The 18,712-nt window shown below is 46.7% G+C and overlaps 1 pseudogene; it reads left to right on the forward strand.

Annotated features, from left to right (window-relative positions):
- Positions 1-1,406: 1,406 nt before the first annotated feature.
- LOC139235517 (zinc finger protein 432-like) lies at positions 1,407-8,497 on the forward strand (annotated as a pseudogene).
- Positions 8,498-18,712: the final 10,215 nt, after the last annotated feature.

Raw genomic sequence — 18,712 nt, forward strand, 5'->3', positions numbered from 1 at the left:
TGCAAAGAGATTTGAATAGATTAAGCGAATGGCCTAAGGTTTGGCAGATGGAATACAATGTCGGAAAGTGTGAGGTCATCAACCTTGGGAAAAAAAACAGCAAAGGGGAATATTATTTGAATGGGGAGAAATTACAACATGCTGAGGTGCAGAGGGTCCTGGGGGTCCTTGTGCATGCTATGAATCCCAAAAAGTTAGTTTGCAGGTGCAGCAGGTAATCAGGAAGGCGAACGGAATGTTGGCCTTCATTGCGTGAGGGATGGAGTACAAAAGCAGGGAGGTCCTGCTGCAACTGTATTAGGTATTGGTAAGGCTGCACCTGGAGTACTGCGTGCAGTTTGATCACCTTACTTAAGGAAGGATATACTGGCTTTGAAGGGGGTGCAGAAACGATTCACTAGGCTGATTCCGGAGATGAGGGTGTTACCTTATGATGATAGTTTGAGTACACTGGGTCTTTACTCGTTGGAGTTCAGAATGATGAGGGGTGATCTTATAGAAACATTTAAAATCATGAAAGGGATAGACAAGATAGAGGCAGAGGGTTTGTTTCCACTGGTAGCGGAGACTCGAACTCGGGGGCACAGCCTCAAAATACGGGGGAGCCAATTTAAAACCGATTTGAGAAGGAATTTCTTCTCCCAGAGGGTTGTGAATCTATGGAATTCTCTGCCCAAGGAAGCAGTTGAGGCTAGCTCATTGAATGTATTCAAGTCACAGATAGATAGATTTTTAACCAATTATGGAATTAAGGGTTATGGGGAGAGGGTGGTTAAGTGGAGATGTGTCCACGGCCGGATCAGCCATGATCTTATTTAATGGCGGAGCAGGCTCGAGGGGCTAGATGGCCTACTCCTGTTCTTAATTCTTCTGTTCTTATGTTCTTATGTTCTTATGTAAAATCTAGAATCTGAAGTCTACAAATCTCGGACAATTTAGAATAAATCGCCTCTCAACTATGCTGCAAATGTTAGAGAGACGCTTTGGATACCTGGCCTCCTGTGTGGGTCTGTTTGTTGCATCTGTTTGAGCTGGAGTGGAGATGGAGGAGAAGCGGCTGGGTTTCACCCCCAGTATTTCTGGGCCCAGTGGGACCAACAATTCCCCATGTGGGGCTGTCAATGGAGGTGGGTTCCCTTTCCTGATGGACATTGATAAACCAGTTGGGTTTTACCACAAACTGGCAGTTTGCATGGTTACTATTTCGAGTGCTGGCCCCACAAATTACCAAGTTCATTAAGCTGAATTTCTCAAAGAGCCTTTGTGTTTTTGTGGATTCTCTCTCATCCACCCTTTTTCATGACTGAAATTCACTTTTCAGGGTATTAAAATGGGAGGATTTATCGACCGGAGGCTCAAACCAAACATCACATTGACATCTGACGAAGTCACTCGATTCATCGGGAATGGATTATCATCCAGCAACTATGGATACAAAAAAAACTGTTCATAGCGGGGAGAAAGTGTACACATGCTCTGTGTGTGGACAAGGCTTCAGACGATCATCCAACCTGGAGAGACACAAGCGCAGTCACACTGGGGAGAAACTGTGTAAATGTGGGGACTGTGGGAAACGTTTCAACTACCCGTCCCAACTGGAAACACACCAGCGAGTTCACACTGGGGAGAGGCCGTTCACCTGCTCCGAGTGTCAGGAGGGATTCACTCAGTCATCCAAACTGCAGATACATCAGCGAATTCACACTGGGGAGAGGCCGTTCACCTGTTCCCTGTGTGGGAAGGGATTCACTCAGTCATCCACCCTGCTGACACACCAGCGAATTCACACTGGGGAGAGGCCGTTCAGCTGCTCTGAGTGTGGGAAAGGATTCAATGAGTCATCCAATCTGCTGGCACACGAGCGAATTCACACAGGGGAGAGGCCGTTCACCTGCTCTGAGTGCGGGAAGGGATTCATTCAGTCATCGCACCTGTTGAGGCACGAGCGAGCTCACACTGGGGAGAGGCCATTCACCTGCTCTGAGTGTGGGAAGGGATTCACTCGGTCATCCCATCTGTTGAGGCACCAGTGAATTGACACTGGACAGAGGCCGTTCACCTGCTCTGAGTGTGGGAAAGGATTCACTCAGTCATCCCACCTGTTGAGGCACCAGCGAGTTCACAAATGATTGTCGGGGTTGGATTATGCTGTTTTTGCTGCTGTTAATCACAACCCGACTGAACCATGTTCATTCTGACAGTTGGGGTTTGTTTCCGCTGATGAAAACTCCTGTAACTGGACTGGAGTTTAATATTTGGGATGGAGACAGATAAATTCCTTATGCTTTCAACACATTGCTGTAGCTTTTTCTCTTTCCCACCCGAGTGTTTAGCATCACCTGGCTGGAGCTCAGAGAGGACAAGCTGGGGGGAGGATCATATGGGGGAAGAACTTCAGCATGGACACAGCCCTTCAGGGTCATACTGAGAGGGGCAAATGGCACTTTGGTCTTTCTCATCTCTCTTCACTGACAGCAACCCGTGCTGGTTAATCTTGACAGTGTAAGGTGTGGATGATATCCACCCAAGGGTGTTTAAAGAGATGGGACGGGTGCTCTGCCAGCCCCTTTCCCAAATCTCCAACAGCTCAGTAGAGTCATGGGTTGTTCCCTGAGATTGGAAGGTAGCACATGTAGTTCCCATTTTCCAAATTGGGCGCAAGTCAGAGCTCGGGAACTGAAGGCCCATCAACGTGACCTCGATCACTGGGAAGGTACTTGAAGGGATCCTGAGAGATGCTGTTTTCCATCATGGGGAAAGTGAAGGGACCATTAGAGATACTGAACATGTATTCCGGAAAACAAGGTCATGTCTTACAAACTAGCTTGAGTTTGTAAAGAAGTTGTCAAGATGTGGATGGGGGAATCCGGTTGACATTGTCTACCTCAGGGTGTCAAACTCATTTTCTCGGGTGGGCCTGATCCAATATCCTGGCACTTGGCATGGGACACATTCAGCAAAAGCCATTAAAATAGGAATAAATGAAGATAAACGACATCGGAATTTGCATTTAGATTGTATTTACTGCCGCTGCTCCCAATGCCTGGCACCTCTTAGCTTGAGCATTAATGAACTAACCCTGCTCAAACCATAAGCACAAGGATATCGGCGCATGGTTCTGCCTCTGACCACAAGGCTGTGTCACTGCCACACACAGATACCGTTTCCTTGTTTCACATCTCAATACAAAGACCATCTGTTCACACATCCTCTTTCTGCACAATTGCAGCAGACATGAGCAAGGACGTGAGGCTTATTAAAATACACATTTCATTACAGCAAAGGTAACAATGGGAGAAATGTTCAGTTATTTTCCATTACAGGCAAAATGCCGGGCAAACCAGCAGCACACTGGCACCTGAGCAGTGTCTCATCGACCTACAGACTTTTCTTAAATAGATTTGCTGCGTGGAAATAAACTTAAACTAGCTTTGCGGGCGTGATGCTCTATTCACACTTTGAAGGTGAGAGAGATGCTTTGAGGCACACAATAAGTCAAGTAGCTGAAATTGATTAACAGACTGGGTTTTGTGTTTAGTGATCCCGGGCATGTTACCAATACCGGCAAAGATGAAGCCCATGGATTAAAAGGGACAGCGGATACTGTCTCACTGTGAGTGAGTCAGAATGAGAAGCTTTAACAACAACCCATGTTTCACAAAGGGAGACCTCACCAGACGAAAGGACATTGGGCGTTTAATGGGCTGTTTTTGTCACTGGGCTGCAGGAGGCTATTTGTGACAGAAGGAAAGCTGGTCACAGCAAACAAACAGTTTACCGGCCTGTCCAGGGCCCACTGTGACCCCCACTTCTCTCTCTCACTATTGATGGACACTGCTGCAGTAATTGCTCCTCTAACCTTTCCTCACTTGTCCCTCCCACACCCCTTATGCACGGCCCAACACAATCTCCCTCCCCCTACATCCTCACTCTGCTGGAATCCATCCCAGTCTCCCCACCTGCTCCTTGTTCTCTCCCTGGATCCTGAAACTACAGAACTCGCTGATCCCTCCTGAAGTCTACAGGCTCTAAAACTGAAGCTTGGTGGCCCTCAGTCCCCACTCGTTGATTTACCTCACCTTCTCTCCTCCTCTTTCCCCCTTGGTTGTGTTCCACGCTCTGGGCTTTGGGCCTTCGCCGGGGATTCTCATTATGAACAGGGGGATGTGTGTTGAGACAGGATATCTCAGCTCTCCTCCTCTTTCCCCCTTGGTTGTGTTCCACACTATGGGCCTTGTGCCTTTCCCGGGGATTCTCAGTATGAACAGGGGGATGTGTGTTGAGACAGGATGTCCCAGTTCTCCTCCTTTAAAGGCCCTGCTTTATGACATTATTGCAGTGCCTAACAACCAACCTCCCTGTGCTCTGATCATTTTGGTCTGGATTGAGCTCAGTGTTGTTACAGGAAGGGAAGCAGGAGCAGGATTTGACCCGTGTGAAGCCCAGGATTAATAGGGAGAGGTGCAGGATCAACTTATACCTTACTGAGTGCGAAATGTGATTGTCCCAGACACTCCTTGTCCCTCAGTATCTGTGTCGGGGAGCGACCGATGGGTTCACTCTGTATCTAACCCACGCTGTGCCCGACTGGAGAGTGTTTGATGATAGCACGAGGTGCTCAGCCCAATGATCACAATATTTAATCCAAAGACGATCAGATAAACCCCTGGACACTGGTCCTGAAGGACAGGGAGTGTCTCTAATAATTTGGCTGGTATCCTTGATCAATTTTAAACACCTCACATCTCTTTTTAAAAATTTGTTCATGGGATGTGGGTTTCGCCTCTTATCTCTCATTCTTCTGTACGAGAGCGAATATAGGCCTAGTCTACTCAATCTCTCATAGGACAATCCCCCCATCCCAGAAATCAGTCTGGCGAGCATTCATTGCAATCCCTCTATAGCAAGTTTATCATTCCTTACGTAAGGAGACCAAAACTGCACACTATACTCCAGGCGTGGTCTCACCAGTGCCCTTTATAATTGCAGTAAAATGTCTTTACTCTTATACTCAAATCTTTTTGTAATAAAGGACAATATACCATTTGCTTTCTTAATTGATTGCGTGTAATCTTTTAGCAATTTGTGTACAAGAACACCCAGGTCCCTCTGAACACAAACATTTCCCAATCACTCACCATTTAAAATAATTACTCTGCCTTTCTATTTTTACTATCAGTGTCTAACTTAACATTTCTTCACATTATATTCCATTTACCATGTTCTTGCCCACTCACTGAGCCTGTTTCTATCCCTTTGAAACCTCTTTTCATCCTCCTCACACTTACATTCCCAACTAGCTTTGTAGCCTCAGCAAACTTCGTATATTACATTTGGTACCTCATCCAAATTATTGATGTAGATTGTGAATAGCTGGGGCCCAAGCACCGATCCTTGCAGCACCCCACCAGTTACAGCCTGCCAACCCGAAAATGGCCCGTTTATTCCTACTCTGTTTTCTGACCGTTAACCAATCCTTTTTCATATATTACCCCTAATCTGACGAGCGATAATTTTGTTTAATAATCGCTTATGTGGCACCTCATTGAATGCCTTTTGTAAATCTAAATAAACCACATCACGTGGTTCGCCCTTGTCCATCCTGCGAGTGACAAACTCAAGAAATGCTAACAGATTTGTCAAGTACAATTTCCCTCTCATAAATCCGTGTTCCTTCTGCCCAATCCTGTTATTACTTACTACGTGCTTAATAATAGATTTTAGCATTTTCACTACGACTGATATCAGAACTACCAGTATTGCACGGGTTAGATACAGAGTAAATCACACTCCATCCTGTCCCAAACACTATCAGGGTTGATACAGAGTAAATCTCAGACTACAATATCGAAAATACTCCCAAGGCAGGTACAATATGGTTTAGATACAGCGAAAAGCTCCCTCTACACTTTGCCATTAACCAGTCCCAGGGCAGGTGCAGTACAGGTCAGACATGGAGTATATCTTCCTCAACCCTGCCACAAAACATTCTCAGGGCAGGTACAGCACGGGTTAGATACAGAGAAAAGGTCACTCTGCCCTGTCCCATCAAACACTCCCAGTGCAGGTACAGCACGTGGTTAGATCCAGAGTAAAGCTCCCTCTACACTGTCCCATCAAACACTAGCAGGACAGGTACAGCAGCGTCAGATACTGAGTAGAACTCACTCTCCACTGCCCCATCAAACACTCCCAGGACAGGTACAGCACAGGTTACACGGAGTACATCTCCTTCTACCCTGACCCAGCCATTCCGTTGCAGATACAGCATTTTTTACATATAAAGTAAATCTCCCTCTAAACTGTTCGATCAAACACTCCCAGAGCAGGTACTGCATTGGTTATACACTAAGTAAAGCTCCCTCTACACTGTCGAAATAAACACTCCTAGAACAGCTACATCACAATGTAGATACAGTGTAATTCTCTCTCGAATCTCTCTGGAATTGTGCACAGTTTTGGTCGCCTTATCGAAGGAAGGATATATTTGCCTTGCTTAGAAACAGAGTAAAGCTCCCTCAAACACTCTCCCAACAGACATTGCTAGGGCAGGTACAAAGCAGGTTAGATACAGAGTATATCTTCCTCAACCCTGCCCCAAGCATTCCAGACAGATACTGCATTGGTTAGATACAGATTAGAGCTTCTTCTACACTGTCCCATCAAACACACCCAGGGCAGGTACAGCACGGGTTAGATACAGAGTAAAGCTCCCTCTATACTGTCGCATCAAATACTCCCACAGCAATACAGCACGGGTTAGATATGGAGTAAAGTCCCCCCTAGACTCTCCCGTCCAATGTTATTGAATAGGGAGCAGGCTCCGGGGGCCGGGTGGCCCCCTCCTGCTCTTATTTCTCATGGTCTTATGTACCCAGCATGCCCCGCAGGCGAGAATGTGCCGCACTCAGACTGCAGGAGCTCAGTGCGCGGGTGCTGGTCCTGGCTGTGTTTGGAGTATGCGCGGTGCGTGTAATCGTGGAGGAGACACATTTCGGGCAGGCTCCACAGAAGTATCCTTTTCAGTGGGACGAAGGGGAATAATGGACCACCGGGGAGTAAGGGAGGCTTCATTAACAACCGGTACCCGCCGCAAGCCCGGAATAGTAACCAGAATATCGGCGATTGCAGCTTCGGGGCTTTTTCCCAATCACAGGCCCAGGCTAACAGCGGGCATCTTGGTGCAGGAAAGCAGATTCAGCGCTCCGCCATCTTGATTCAGTTGGTAGCACAGTGCAATGTGCGGCCATCTTGGTGCAGGTACAAAGTGAATGATATCAGTGTCTGGAACTGAACCCAGACAGAGAAAGTAACTTCAGGGGAGGGGAACCAGTGAGTGTAGAACTGAACCCAGCCAGAGTCAGCACATTTAGGGGAGGGGAAACAGTCAGTGTAGAACTGAACCCAGCCAGAGTCAGCATGTTTAGGAGAAGGAAGTGTACCTGTGAGTGCAGAACTGATCCCAGCCAGTGTCAGCACATGCTGGGAAGGAGAAGGAGGGGAACCAGTGAGTGGAAACCTGAACCCAACCAAAATTGGTAGTGAAAACTGGGAGCGGAGTAGAAACTGTCTCGAAATTTGTGTTGATTTGGATTTCAGCACAGCAGGTGGGCCAACGTGTGGACAGGGATTTATAGCTTTGGAAGGACAAGGGAGATAAGCATGTTCCATGGAAACTAGATGAGTCTATCCTGAATTGCTGTCCTGTACTGACAGCGATGAGTTTTGTTATCCCCGTTTACAGCGTATTAGAAGGGGAGATTTTGAGACAGGAAACACAAACCAAACATCATGTCAAGATCTGACAGAGTCACTCGATGCATCAGGAGCTGAATATCATCGGCATTTCAAAGTGGAAGGAGAAATGTTTGTCTGTCTTGCCTGTGGGAAAAGATTTCAAACATCAGTTTGACTGGAAAGGCACCGAGACACACACTCCCGAATGAGTGTTCCAGTGCACGGACTGTGGAAAGAGCTTTAACCAGTTACACAGCCTGAAGAAAACATCGCAGCATACAAAGCACCGAGAAACTGTAAACGTTTTGTGCACATGGGTTAGGCTTCAACTGATCGACCAACCGTGGAGATTCACAAGGACACCCACACCACGGAGAAACCGTGGAAATGTGGTGACTGTGGGAAGGGACTCAGATCGCCGTCAGAACTGGAAATTCATCGACGTAGTCACATTGGGGAGAGGCCATTCACTTGCTCTCTGTGTGCAAAGGGATTCATTGCATCATCCCACCAGTTGAAATACCAGCGAGATCACACATGGGAGAACACGTTCACCTGCTCTGAGTGTGGGAAGCGATTCACTCGGTCAACCCACCTGCTGACACACCAGTCAGTTCACACTGGGGTGAGGCCATTCACCTGCTCTGAGTGTGGGAAGGGATTCACTCAGTCATCCGACTTGCTGACACACCAGCGAGGTCACACTGGGGAGAGGCTGTTTACCTGCTCAGAGTGTGGGAAGGGATTCACTCAGTCATCCACCCTGCTGACATACCAGCGAGTTCACAAGTGACTCAAGGGGTTAGAATCTGCTGTTATTGCTGCTGTTAATCACATCTCGACTGAACCATGTTCATTCTCACAGTTGGGGTTTGTTTCTGCTGATAATAACCCTGAAACTGGGCTGGACCTTAATATTCTGGATATATTGCTGATTGTGTTCTCGGGGCAGCGGTGTCCATTTAAAAACTCTGTGTGTTATCTTTCACCTTAATTCAGCAACTCTCAACAATAAAATAATGAACTTTTACTTCAATCCTACCTTGATCTTTGATACACAATCTACAATAATGTAAACGTTTGTATTGAATATAATCTCCAATTAGAAAGAGCTTGCTGACAATGCTTACTGACTTGCACATTACACACAGCGGCCCCTCCATTATCCACCAGAAAGAAGGGGAATGTGAATTGGTGGGGAATCAGTGTCCCCAAATGGTATCCCCCATCTGGTGCAGCAAAACCCCTAGCATGGGAATGGAGTCAAGTCCAAACCAAAACTGTGTGCAGTACTCCAGTTGTGGTCTTACCAACGCCCTGTACATTTGTAGCAGGACTCCCCTACTTTTATACTCCATCCCCCTTGCAATAAAGGCCGGCATACCATTTGCTTTCCTGATTATTGCTCTACCTGCATGCTCACTTTTTGCATTTCATGTACAAGAACCCCCAGATCCGTCCGTACGACAGCATTTTGTAATCTTCCCCATTTAAATAATAATTAGCTTTTTTATTTGTCCTACCAAAGGGGATAAACTGACATTTTAACATATTACAGTCCATCTGCCAGATTTTGCCCACTCACTGAGCCTGGCTATATCCTTTCGTAGATTATTTGCGTCCTACTCACAGCTTGCTTTCGCAACCCTCTTTGTATCATCAGCAAATTTGATTATGGTAAACTCGATCCCTTCATCCAAGTCATTAATATAAATTGTAAATAGTTGAGGCCCCAGCACTGATCCCTGTGGCACTTCACTAGTTACAGTTTGCCAACCTGAAAATGATCCATTTATCCCGACTCTCTGTTTTCTGTTAGTTTGCCAATCCTCCATCCACGGTGAAACATTACCCCCAACCCCATGAGCTCTGAACTTGTGCAATAGCCTTTTGTGTAGCACCATATAGAATGCTTTCTGGAAATCCAAATATACAACATCAACTGGTCTCCTTTATTCAATCTGCTCGTTACATCCTCAAACAACTCCAGGAAATTTGTCAACATGATTTCTCTTTCATAAAACCATGCTGACTCTGCTTGACTGCAATATGATTTTCTAAATGTCCTGCTACTTTTCCTTAATGATAGACTCCAGTATTGTCCCACTGACAGATGGTAGGCTAACTGGTCTATAGGTTCCTGCTCTCTGTCTCACTCCTTTCTTAATTAGGGGTGTTACATTTGCGGTATTCCTGTCCACTGCGACCTCGCCAGAATTTAGGGAATTTTGTTAGATTACAACCGATGCACCCACTATCTCTGCAGCCACTTTTTTCAGACCCTAGAATGCATGTCATCAAGTCCAGGGGACTTGTCCGTTTTTAGTCCCATTAGTTTGATTAGTACTTGATCTCTACTGATAGTGATTGCTCCCCCGCTCCCCTGCCCCCCGCAATAGCTCCTTGGTTATCAACGATTGGGAAGTTTTTTGTTGCCCTCTAACATGAAGACCGATTCAAAATTATTTTTTAAAGTCTCTGCCATTTCCGTGTTTCCCATTATTAATTCTCCAGTTTCATCTTCTAAGGGACCAACGTTGACTTCAGCTGTTCGATTCCGTTTTATATCCCGGTGGAAGCTCTTATTTTCTGTTTCCATATTCCTTGCTAATTTGCTCTCATCTGCTATCTTCACTGTCTTTATCATTTTTTTCGTCGTCCTTTGCTGTTTCTAAAAATTTCCCAATCCTCAGGCCTTCCACTGTCGCTCGCAACATTGTATGCCTTTTTTCAATTTGATACCATCCTTTACTTCCTTAGTTAGGCAGGGATGGTTCATCCTTCTCTTACCATTTTTATTTCTCACTTGAATAAATCTTTTCTGAGAGTTATGAAATATCTCCTTAAATGTTTGCCATTGCATTTCTACAGTCTTACCATCTATCATATTTTCCCAGTCCACTTGTTGTCAGTGACAAGGGTTGGTTTATATAACATGGGAGGAACTTGGTGTCAGGGACTGAGGGTTTGGTTCAACATTCTTTGACATGACCAAGGCCTTTGACAAGGTCAACCATGAGGCGTTATGGAGTGTACTCTGCTGTCCATATTCCCAATACAAGCCTCCTAAAACAAGTGTTCCACTCGGAGTTTCGACACGGCAGGGACAGTGGGTGGGCGGGGCTTCAGGGTGTCTGTCAGTTTGATTGGACCACATGTTTGTGCCCAGGTCAGTGGCCCCTGAAAGGGAACCTTGTTGTTCTGGTGATTGTTGTCTGGTGACTCTGGGCCATCCCAGGCTCACCTCATTGGGCCAGCCCGGCTCACATTATTGGGCCAGACCGGGCTCACCTATTGGGCCAGCCTGGGCACGCCCTATTAGGCCAGCCCGGCTCACACCATTGGGCCCGCCCAGCTCACCCTATTGGGCCACCCCGTCTCACCCTATTGGGCCAGCGCGTCTCACCATATTTGGCCAGCCCGGCTCACCTATTGGGCCAGCCTGGACTCACCTATTGGTCCAGCCTGAGCACGCCCTATTAGGCCAGCCTGGCTCACACTATTGCGCCCGCGCGGCTCACACTATTGGACCAGCCCGGACTCACCTATTGTGCCAGCCTGGGCTCACCCTATTGCGCCAGCCCGTCTCACCCTATTGGGCCAGCCCGGCTCACCTATTGGGCCAGCCTGGACTCACCTATTGGGCCAGCCTGGGCTCACCCTATTGGGCCAGCCCAGCTCACACTATTGGGCCAGGCCGTGCTCACCTATTGGGCCAGCCTGGGCACGCCCTATTAGGCCAGCCTGGCTCACACTATTGCGCCCGCGCGGCTCACACGATTGGGCCAGCCCGGGCTCACCTATTGGGCCAGCCTGAGCTCACCCTATTGGGCCAGCCCGTCTCACCCTATTGGGCCAGCCCGGCTCACCTATTGGACCAGCCCAGGCTTAGCCTATTGGGCCAGCCCGGGTCACACTATTGGGCCAGCATTAACGACCCATTGTCCAGCGGAGAGAATCAGCAGCTCATTGATTTTATTCTCACTCTGCGCCTAGTGGATGCAGAACTGAACCCAATCTTGTAAGCTGGAAATGCATAGTCACAGTCACATCGGGGAGAGGCCGTACAGCTGCTCTGAGTGTGGGAATGGATTCACTCAGTCATCCCACCTGCTGACACACCAGCGACTTCACACCGGGGAAAGGCCGTTTTCCTTTTCTGAGTATGGGAAGGGATTCATTCAGTCATCCCACCTGCTGAGATACCAGCGAGTTCACAAATGACTGCAGGGGTTGGATTCTATTGTTTTTGCTGCTGGTAATCGCATCCTGATTGAATCATGTTTGTTGTATCAGTTGGGGTTTGTTTCTGTTGATATGAATAACCTATAACTGGGCTAGAGTTTAATATTTTCATGTTTCAAATAACACAGTGTGTCGATATTTGATATCTCCAAGACAAGAGGGGACTAATTGATGTCCTTTTACTGACTGCACCATTTTGGGCCTTTTCTCCTTTCTAACTCTGGATTATTACAGTTCTCATACCATCGGTTACTCTCCGGGACAAGTTCCCAGTCTGTTAATCACTTTCAAATACTGGACTTAGCGTGTGCCCCGCAGCATCTCTCTCACCTTCGATGTGTGAATGGAGCACCCCGCCTGCAAACCTGGTTTCAATTTAAATTTGAATCCACTCAGCAAATGTATTTTTTAAAATATGTACATGTAAACTGATCACATGAAATAATTGGCAAAGGTTTAGAGTCACCAAGATGAATAAGTAAACACATCACGGCCCAATAACCCAGCTCTATATTCACAGGAGAAAGTCTGTTATCTAACTCCTCGAATGTCAGTTGGTGAGATGAGCGATTGAATCACTTTCCACGCACAACAGCATCCATTCCCACTGTCCCCACATTTAGTGTTGAGTCAGGTGGGCGTCCGAGTCTCACAGGCTGAACGATTGGTCGGAGGAGCATCCACACACAGAACATGTGTCCTGTTTCTCCCTGCTGTGATTGGTGTTTTTACAAAGGCTAATGATAAGATGATCCTGAGCAATCCGGCGAATCTGTCAAATCTTAACGCGATGTCTGGATTGCGTTTCCCAGTTGCAGATCCTAATACCCTGCAAATAAATGGTGGTTACAAACGTTGTTACTTTAAGTACAGGATATAAATTCAGAACAGACAATTCTAGAATCTATAGATCTTTCTGTCCCCTTCTGTCCCTCCTAAACTGTAAATTCCTTATTCTAGACATTTACTGTCTAAAATCAACTTTCATTTAATCGCCTGAGCTTTATTATCTCCAGGAAGTGCTGAATCTGGCTCGCTGCAATGCCACAGACATTAGTTAACCTCTAGTGCCTCACGGTCAGTCGATTCAGTGAGTGCCAGCAGGATTTCCACTGTGAATGCCACAGCATGGTAACCTGTGAACTGCTGCCTTGGCTGAGCTCAGCTAACAGCCCAGATCAAGGATCGAACTTGGGACCTTCCCAGTCAGTACTGCAGTGTTCTAACATTTGCGGGGGGGCTGGGGGGGGGGGGGAGTTGGAGAAGGGAGGGAATAGAATATTTTGAAACAAATTTGACTCTACCTGGAAATGAAACCTTCATCACAATGCACAATTCTGAATTCTTTCCAAAGTAGACAAGCAAGTAAAATGGATCATCAAAAACAGTGAGACATTTTTGAATGGCTCAAGTCACTGATATAGCTTTACAATCATTGCACAGTATAGAAGGGAACGACTGGTAATGGTAGCTCGGTTCGTAAAGTCCTCCGACACAATATAAACTGGACTGTCCCTTTTACTATAAAGAGGTAGCGAAAGGGGAGTCCCTGTCCCTTTATGTAAATATATATATATATATATGTATATCTGCATGTATATATGCATGTATGTATATATGTGTGTGTGTGTCTGCAAAGCACATCATTCTTAATATTTGCTAATTAATTGCACAGAGATAAATTATTACACGCACAGGCATCTTCCACGCTTCAACATGTAGTTCAGGATCCGGAATATTAGGTCCTTCATTGAAACACCTGTGAACTCATTCCTTTTTGGCGTGGAAGCAAATCATCCTCGTTTCGAGGGACTGCCTATGAAGATGACGATAATGGTGCAAGATTACCAAGAGGGTTGTTTTAAATGGAAGTAACTTGAAGGTGTTACCGACCTTGAACTTTGCTGGAACAAAAGAGAAGAACTCCAGTAATGTTCAGCTTCTTATATGCAGTAATGAATCTTGAATGCCACAGCATGGTAACAAAATTGAACTTAAGACTTTAAAAACAAATGCTTGGAATGAATGATTTGGCGTCATGTGTTATCTTCTACGACAGACTGCTCGAGGGGGAAGATAACGGACTTGCTGTAAACGCATTGCAGATAGCTTTTGTATTGTTAAATCACAAAGGCTGGACACAGGATTTTGTGAAAATAAAATTGATGAGCTAAATAGATAGCAGTTCCTGCTCAAGCATTCGGGATGGGAAATCTAATTCAGATAAGCATAGTTTGACCTCTGGAGGGAAGACCTCTCACAGAGCATTGATGTTTTTCCTTTTGTTTTTTATTCTTGCAGAAGCAAGTGGAAGCGAGGGCGCAGGATGCAATATCGCAGCCAGCAAGGGCCAGGTGAACGAGGGAAGGTGTGTGTGTCTCGCATGCTGGGGAAGCATCGCTGACTTACATAATTCCCGTTTAAGCAATGTCTCGATTTCAAAATGATCATGCTTGTTATCAGATTCCTGCATGGCCTCGCTGCTCCCTATCTCTGTAATCTGCTCCACAGCCCCACAACCCCTGAGATATCTGCTCTCCTCTAATTCTACCGTCTTGAGCATCCCTGAAGATCATCGCCCAAACTTCTGTTGCCTTGGCCCCAAGCTCTAAAACTCGTTCACTAAACCTCTCCGCCTCTCATTCCTCCTTTAAGATGCTCCTTAAAACTCATGTCTTTGACCAAGCTTAAGCTCACCTGTCCTAATATCTGCTTATGTGGCTTGGTGTCAAGTTTTTTCACTTGTAATACTCTGTAAAATTCCTTGGGACTTTTTACACATTAAAGGCGTTATATAAATACAAGTTTAGTTTTGTTTTTGCTGATACCCTTGATTTGACCTTTCACGGTATTTTATAGAACATGCAGCTCAGAAACAAGCCATTTGGCCGAACTGGTCCACGTCGGGGTTTAAATGCCACACGACCCTCCTCCCACCCTATCAACATACCCTCCTATTCCCCTACAGTGAGCAGTTCCACAGTCACTGGTTGTCTTCCAGTGCCCATCCAAAGGGCCAATGTGTGAGGGTATGCAGCGATTGTTGGCAGCCTATTCAACCTTGGGGGCATCATAGTCCCTTTGCAGACTTGACCTTTGCTGCTGTGGTGAGTGGACAGTGACCAGTGGAAGGAGCTCAGGACAGTGAGGTTAACTGCAGTCTGCCCACCAGCAGCCCAGCCTGGGTCAGCTGACACGCCAACAGTGAGCAGCTGGAATGTGCACCCTCTCCTGGTCTGCACTGGGGAGCAAGGGAGGTCAAGGGTCAGCACAGAATGTCATCAACCTTGACCTCCAGCCTCTCTCCCTCAGGAGAATCAAGTTGCATTGACGTCATGATGTCATCACGTTCCAGCGCGCGTAACACTCGGCCCCCACTGTTCCGGCTATCTCAGTCACCATTGGATGGAAGCTACTGTCAATCAGGCCGTGGGCTCTGGTCACATGCCCCTGGACCATGGGCTGCCCATCGGCTGGAGGCGGAGAGAAGATTCCGGAACGGGAAGGCGGCGGGCAGCTCAGGGGAGCCTGGACCTGGCGGGGGTGCTTTCTAAACACCCGGGTTAGGCCTCAGTCCCAAGCAAGAACCTGCAGCTCCGGCGTTTGCCCAGAGTTTGAGTGTGTCAGATGCTTCACGGAGGCGGTCGGAGATTGTAGGGGCGGGGAAGGATGTGGATCTACGTGTGGTTCGGGAGCCTCACACACATTCGTTGTAGGCCTCAGGCTCCAATCACAGCCCAGAGGCCCCGGGAATGCCCGGCGGTGACAGGCCCGGCTTAGCGGGGTCACTGGCCACCGTCTTGCACAGGGCGGGGACACAGCACATGCGCGACCACCTTGCCCAGGAACAATAAGTTGGCGGGCCTTCAAGGTCCCAGTGCCCGCGAGATGGAGTAACCTGGGCATCAGGCTCTTCATCCCCACAACAATAACCTAGGCAACAGGCTCTTCATCCCCTCACAAAAATAACCTAGGCAACAGGCTCTTCATCTCCTCACAACAGTAACCTGGGCAACAGGCTCTTCATCACCCTACAAAAGTAACGTGGGCAACAAGCGAGTCATCACCTCACAACACCATCCTGGGCAACAGTTACAACATTAGCCTCGATTTATATCGTGCCTTCAACGTAGTAAATCGTCCAAGGGCACTTCATAGGAACGTTATTGGAGAATAATTTGACACCGAAGCGTAGAAACATAGAAAGGAGGTGCAGGAGTAGGCCATTCGCCTCTTTGAGCCTGCAGCTCCATTTAATATGATCATGGCTGATCATGCAACTTCAGTACCCCATTCCTGCATTCTCTCCATATCCCTTAATCCCTTTAGTCACATCTCACTCCATTTTCAATATGTCCAACGAATCGGATTCAAAACTTTCTGTGGTAGATAATTCCACAGGTTCACAACTCACTGGGAAAAAGGTTCTTCTCATCTCAGAAGAACATAAGAACATAAGAATTAGGAACAGGAGTAGGCCATCTAGCCCCTCGAGCCTACTCCACCATTCAACAAGATCATGGCTGATCTGGCCATTGACTCAGCTCCACTTACCCGCTCGCTCCCCGTAACCCTTAATTCCCTTATTGGTTAAAGATCTATCTATCTGTGATTTGACTACATTCAATGAGCTAGCCTCAACTGCTTCCTTGGGCAGGGAATTTCACAGATTCACAACCCTCTGGGAGAAGAAATTCCCTCTCAACTCAGTTTTAAATTGTCTCCCCAGTATTTTGATGCTGTGCCCCCTAGTTTGAGTCTCCCCGACCAGTGGATACAACCTCTCTGCCTCTATCTTGTCTATCCGTTTCATTGTCTTAAATGTTTCTATAAGACCACACCTCATCCTTCTGAACTCCAACGAGTACAGACCCAGTCTACTCAATCTATCATCATAGGTTAACCCCCTCATCTCTGGAATCAGCCTAGTGAATCGTCTCTGTACCCCCTTCAAAGCTAGTATAACCTTCCTTAATTAAGGTGACCAAACCTGCTCGCAGTACTCCTGGTGCTGCCTCACCAATACCCTATACAGTGTGAGCAGGACCTCCCTGCTTTTGTACTCCATCCCTCTCGCAATGAAGGCCAACATTACATTCGCCTTCCTGATTACCTACAGCACCTGCAAACTAACTTTTTGGGATTCATGCACGAGGACCCACAGGTCCCTCTGCACCGCAGTATGTTGTAATTTCTCCCCATTCAAATAATATTCCCTTTTATTGTTTTTTTTTCCAAGGTGGATGACCTCACACTTTCCGGCTACCCCTTATCCTTATACTGTGTCCCCTGGTTATGGACTTCCCCAACATCTGGAACATTCTTCCTGCATCTAACCTGTCCAGTCCAGTCAGATTTTTATGTTTCTATGAGATCCCCTCATTCTTCTAAATTCCAGTGAGTATAAGCCGAGCCGATCCAATCTTTTCTCTTATGTCAGTCCTGCGATCCCGGGAATCCGTCTGGTGGACCTTCGCTGCACTCCGTCAATAGCAAAAACGTTTTTCCTCAGATTAGGAGACCAACACTGCACACAATAGTCAAGATATGGTCTCACCTAGTCCCTGTTCAACTGCAGTAAGACCTCACTGCTCCTATACTCAAATCCCCTCTCTATGAAGGCCAGCATACCATTTGCTTTCTTTACTGCCTACTTTACCTGCATGCCTATCTTCAATGACTGATGAACCATGACACCCAAATCTTTTTACACCTCCCCTTTTACTGATCTGTCACCATTCAGATAATAATCTGCCTTCCTGTTTTTGCTACATAAGTGGATAGCCTTAAATTTATCCCCATTATACTTCATCTGACATGCATTTGCCCATTCACCGAACCTGCCACTGTCCCCCTGCAGCCTCTTAGCTTCCTTCTCGCAGCTCCAACTGCCACTCAGCTTAGTGTCATCTGCAAACTTGGAGATATTACATTCAATTACTTCGTCTAAACAATTAATGTATATTGTAAATAGCTCGGGTACCAGCACTGAACCCTGTGACACCCCACTAGTCACTGCTTGCCATTTTAAAAAGGACTCGTTTATTCTGACTCTTTGCTTCCTGTCTGCCAACCAGTTCTCTATTCACGTCAATGCATTACCCCCAATACCATGTGCCTTAATTTTGGACACTAATCCCTTGTGTGGGACGTTGTCAAAAGCCTCTTGAAAGTCCAAATACATCACATCCACTGGTTCTCCCTTGTCCACTCTACGAGTTACATCTTCAAAAAACTCTCGAAGATCTCTCAAGCATGATTTTCCTTTCATAAATCCACACTGAATTCGATTCATCCTGTCACTGCTTTCCAAATGCGCTGCTATTACATCTTTAATAATTGATTCCAGCATTGTCCCCACCAACGATGTCAGGCTAACCGATCTATAATTCACTGTTTTCTCGCTCCTTCCTTTTTTAAAAAGTGAGGTTACATTAACTCCCCTCCAATCATTAGGAACTGAACCAGAGTCAATGGGATATTGGAAAATGGCCACCAATGCATCAACATTTTCTAGGGCCACTTCCTTCAGTACTCTGGGATGCAGACTATCAGCCCATGGGGATTTATCGGCCTTCAGTCCCTTCAATTCCCTCACACCATTTCCTGACTATTAAGGATTTCCCTCAGCTCCCCCTTCTCGCTAGACCCTCGGTTCCCTAGTATTTTCGTGAGGTTTTTCGTGTCTTCCTTAGTACAGACAGAACCATAGTATTTGTTCAGTTCGTCT

This window comes from Pristiophorus japonicus, chromosome 23, assembly GCF_044704955.1.
Source record: "Pristiophorus japonicus isolate sPriJap1 chromosome 23, sPriJap1.hap1, whole genome shotgun sequence".
NCBI lineage: Eukaryota > Metazoa > Chordata > Chondrichthyes > Pristiophoridae > Pristiophorus > Pristiophorus japonicus.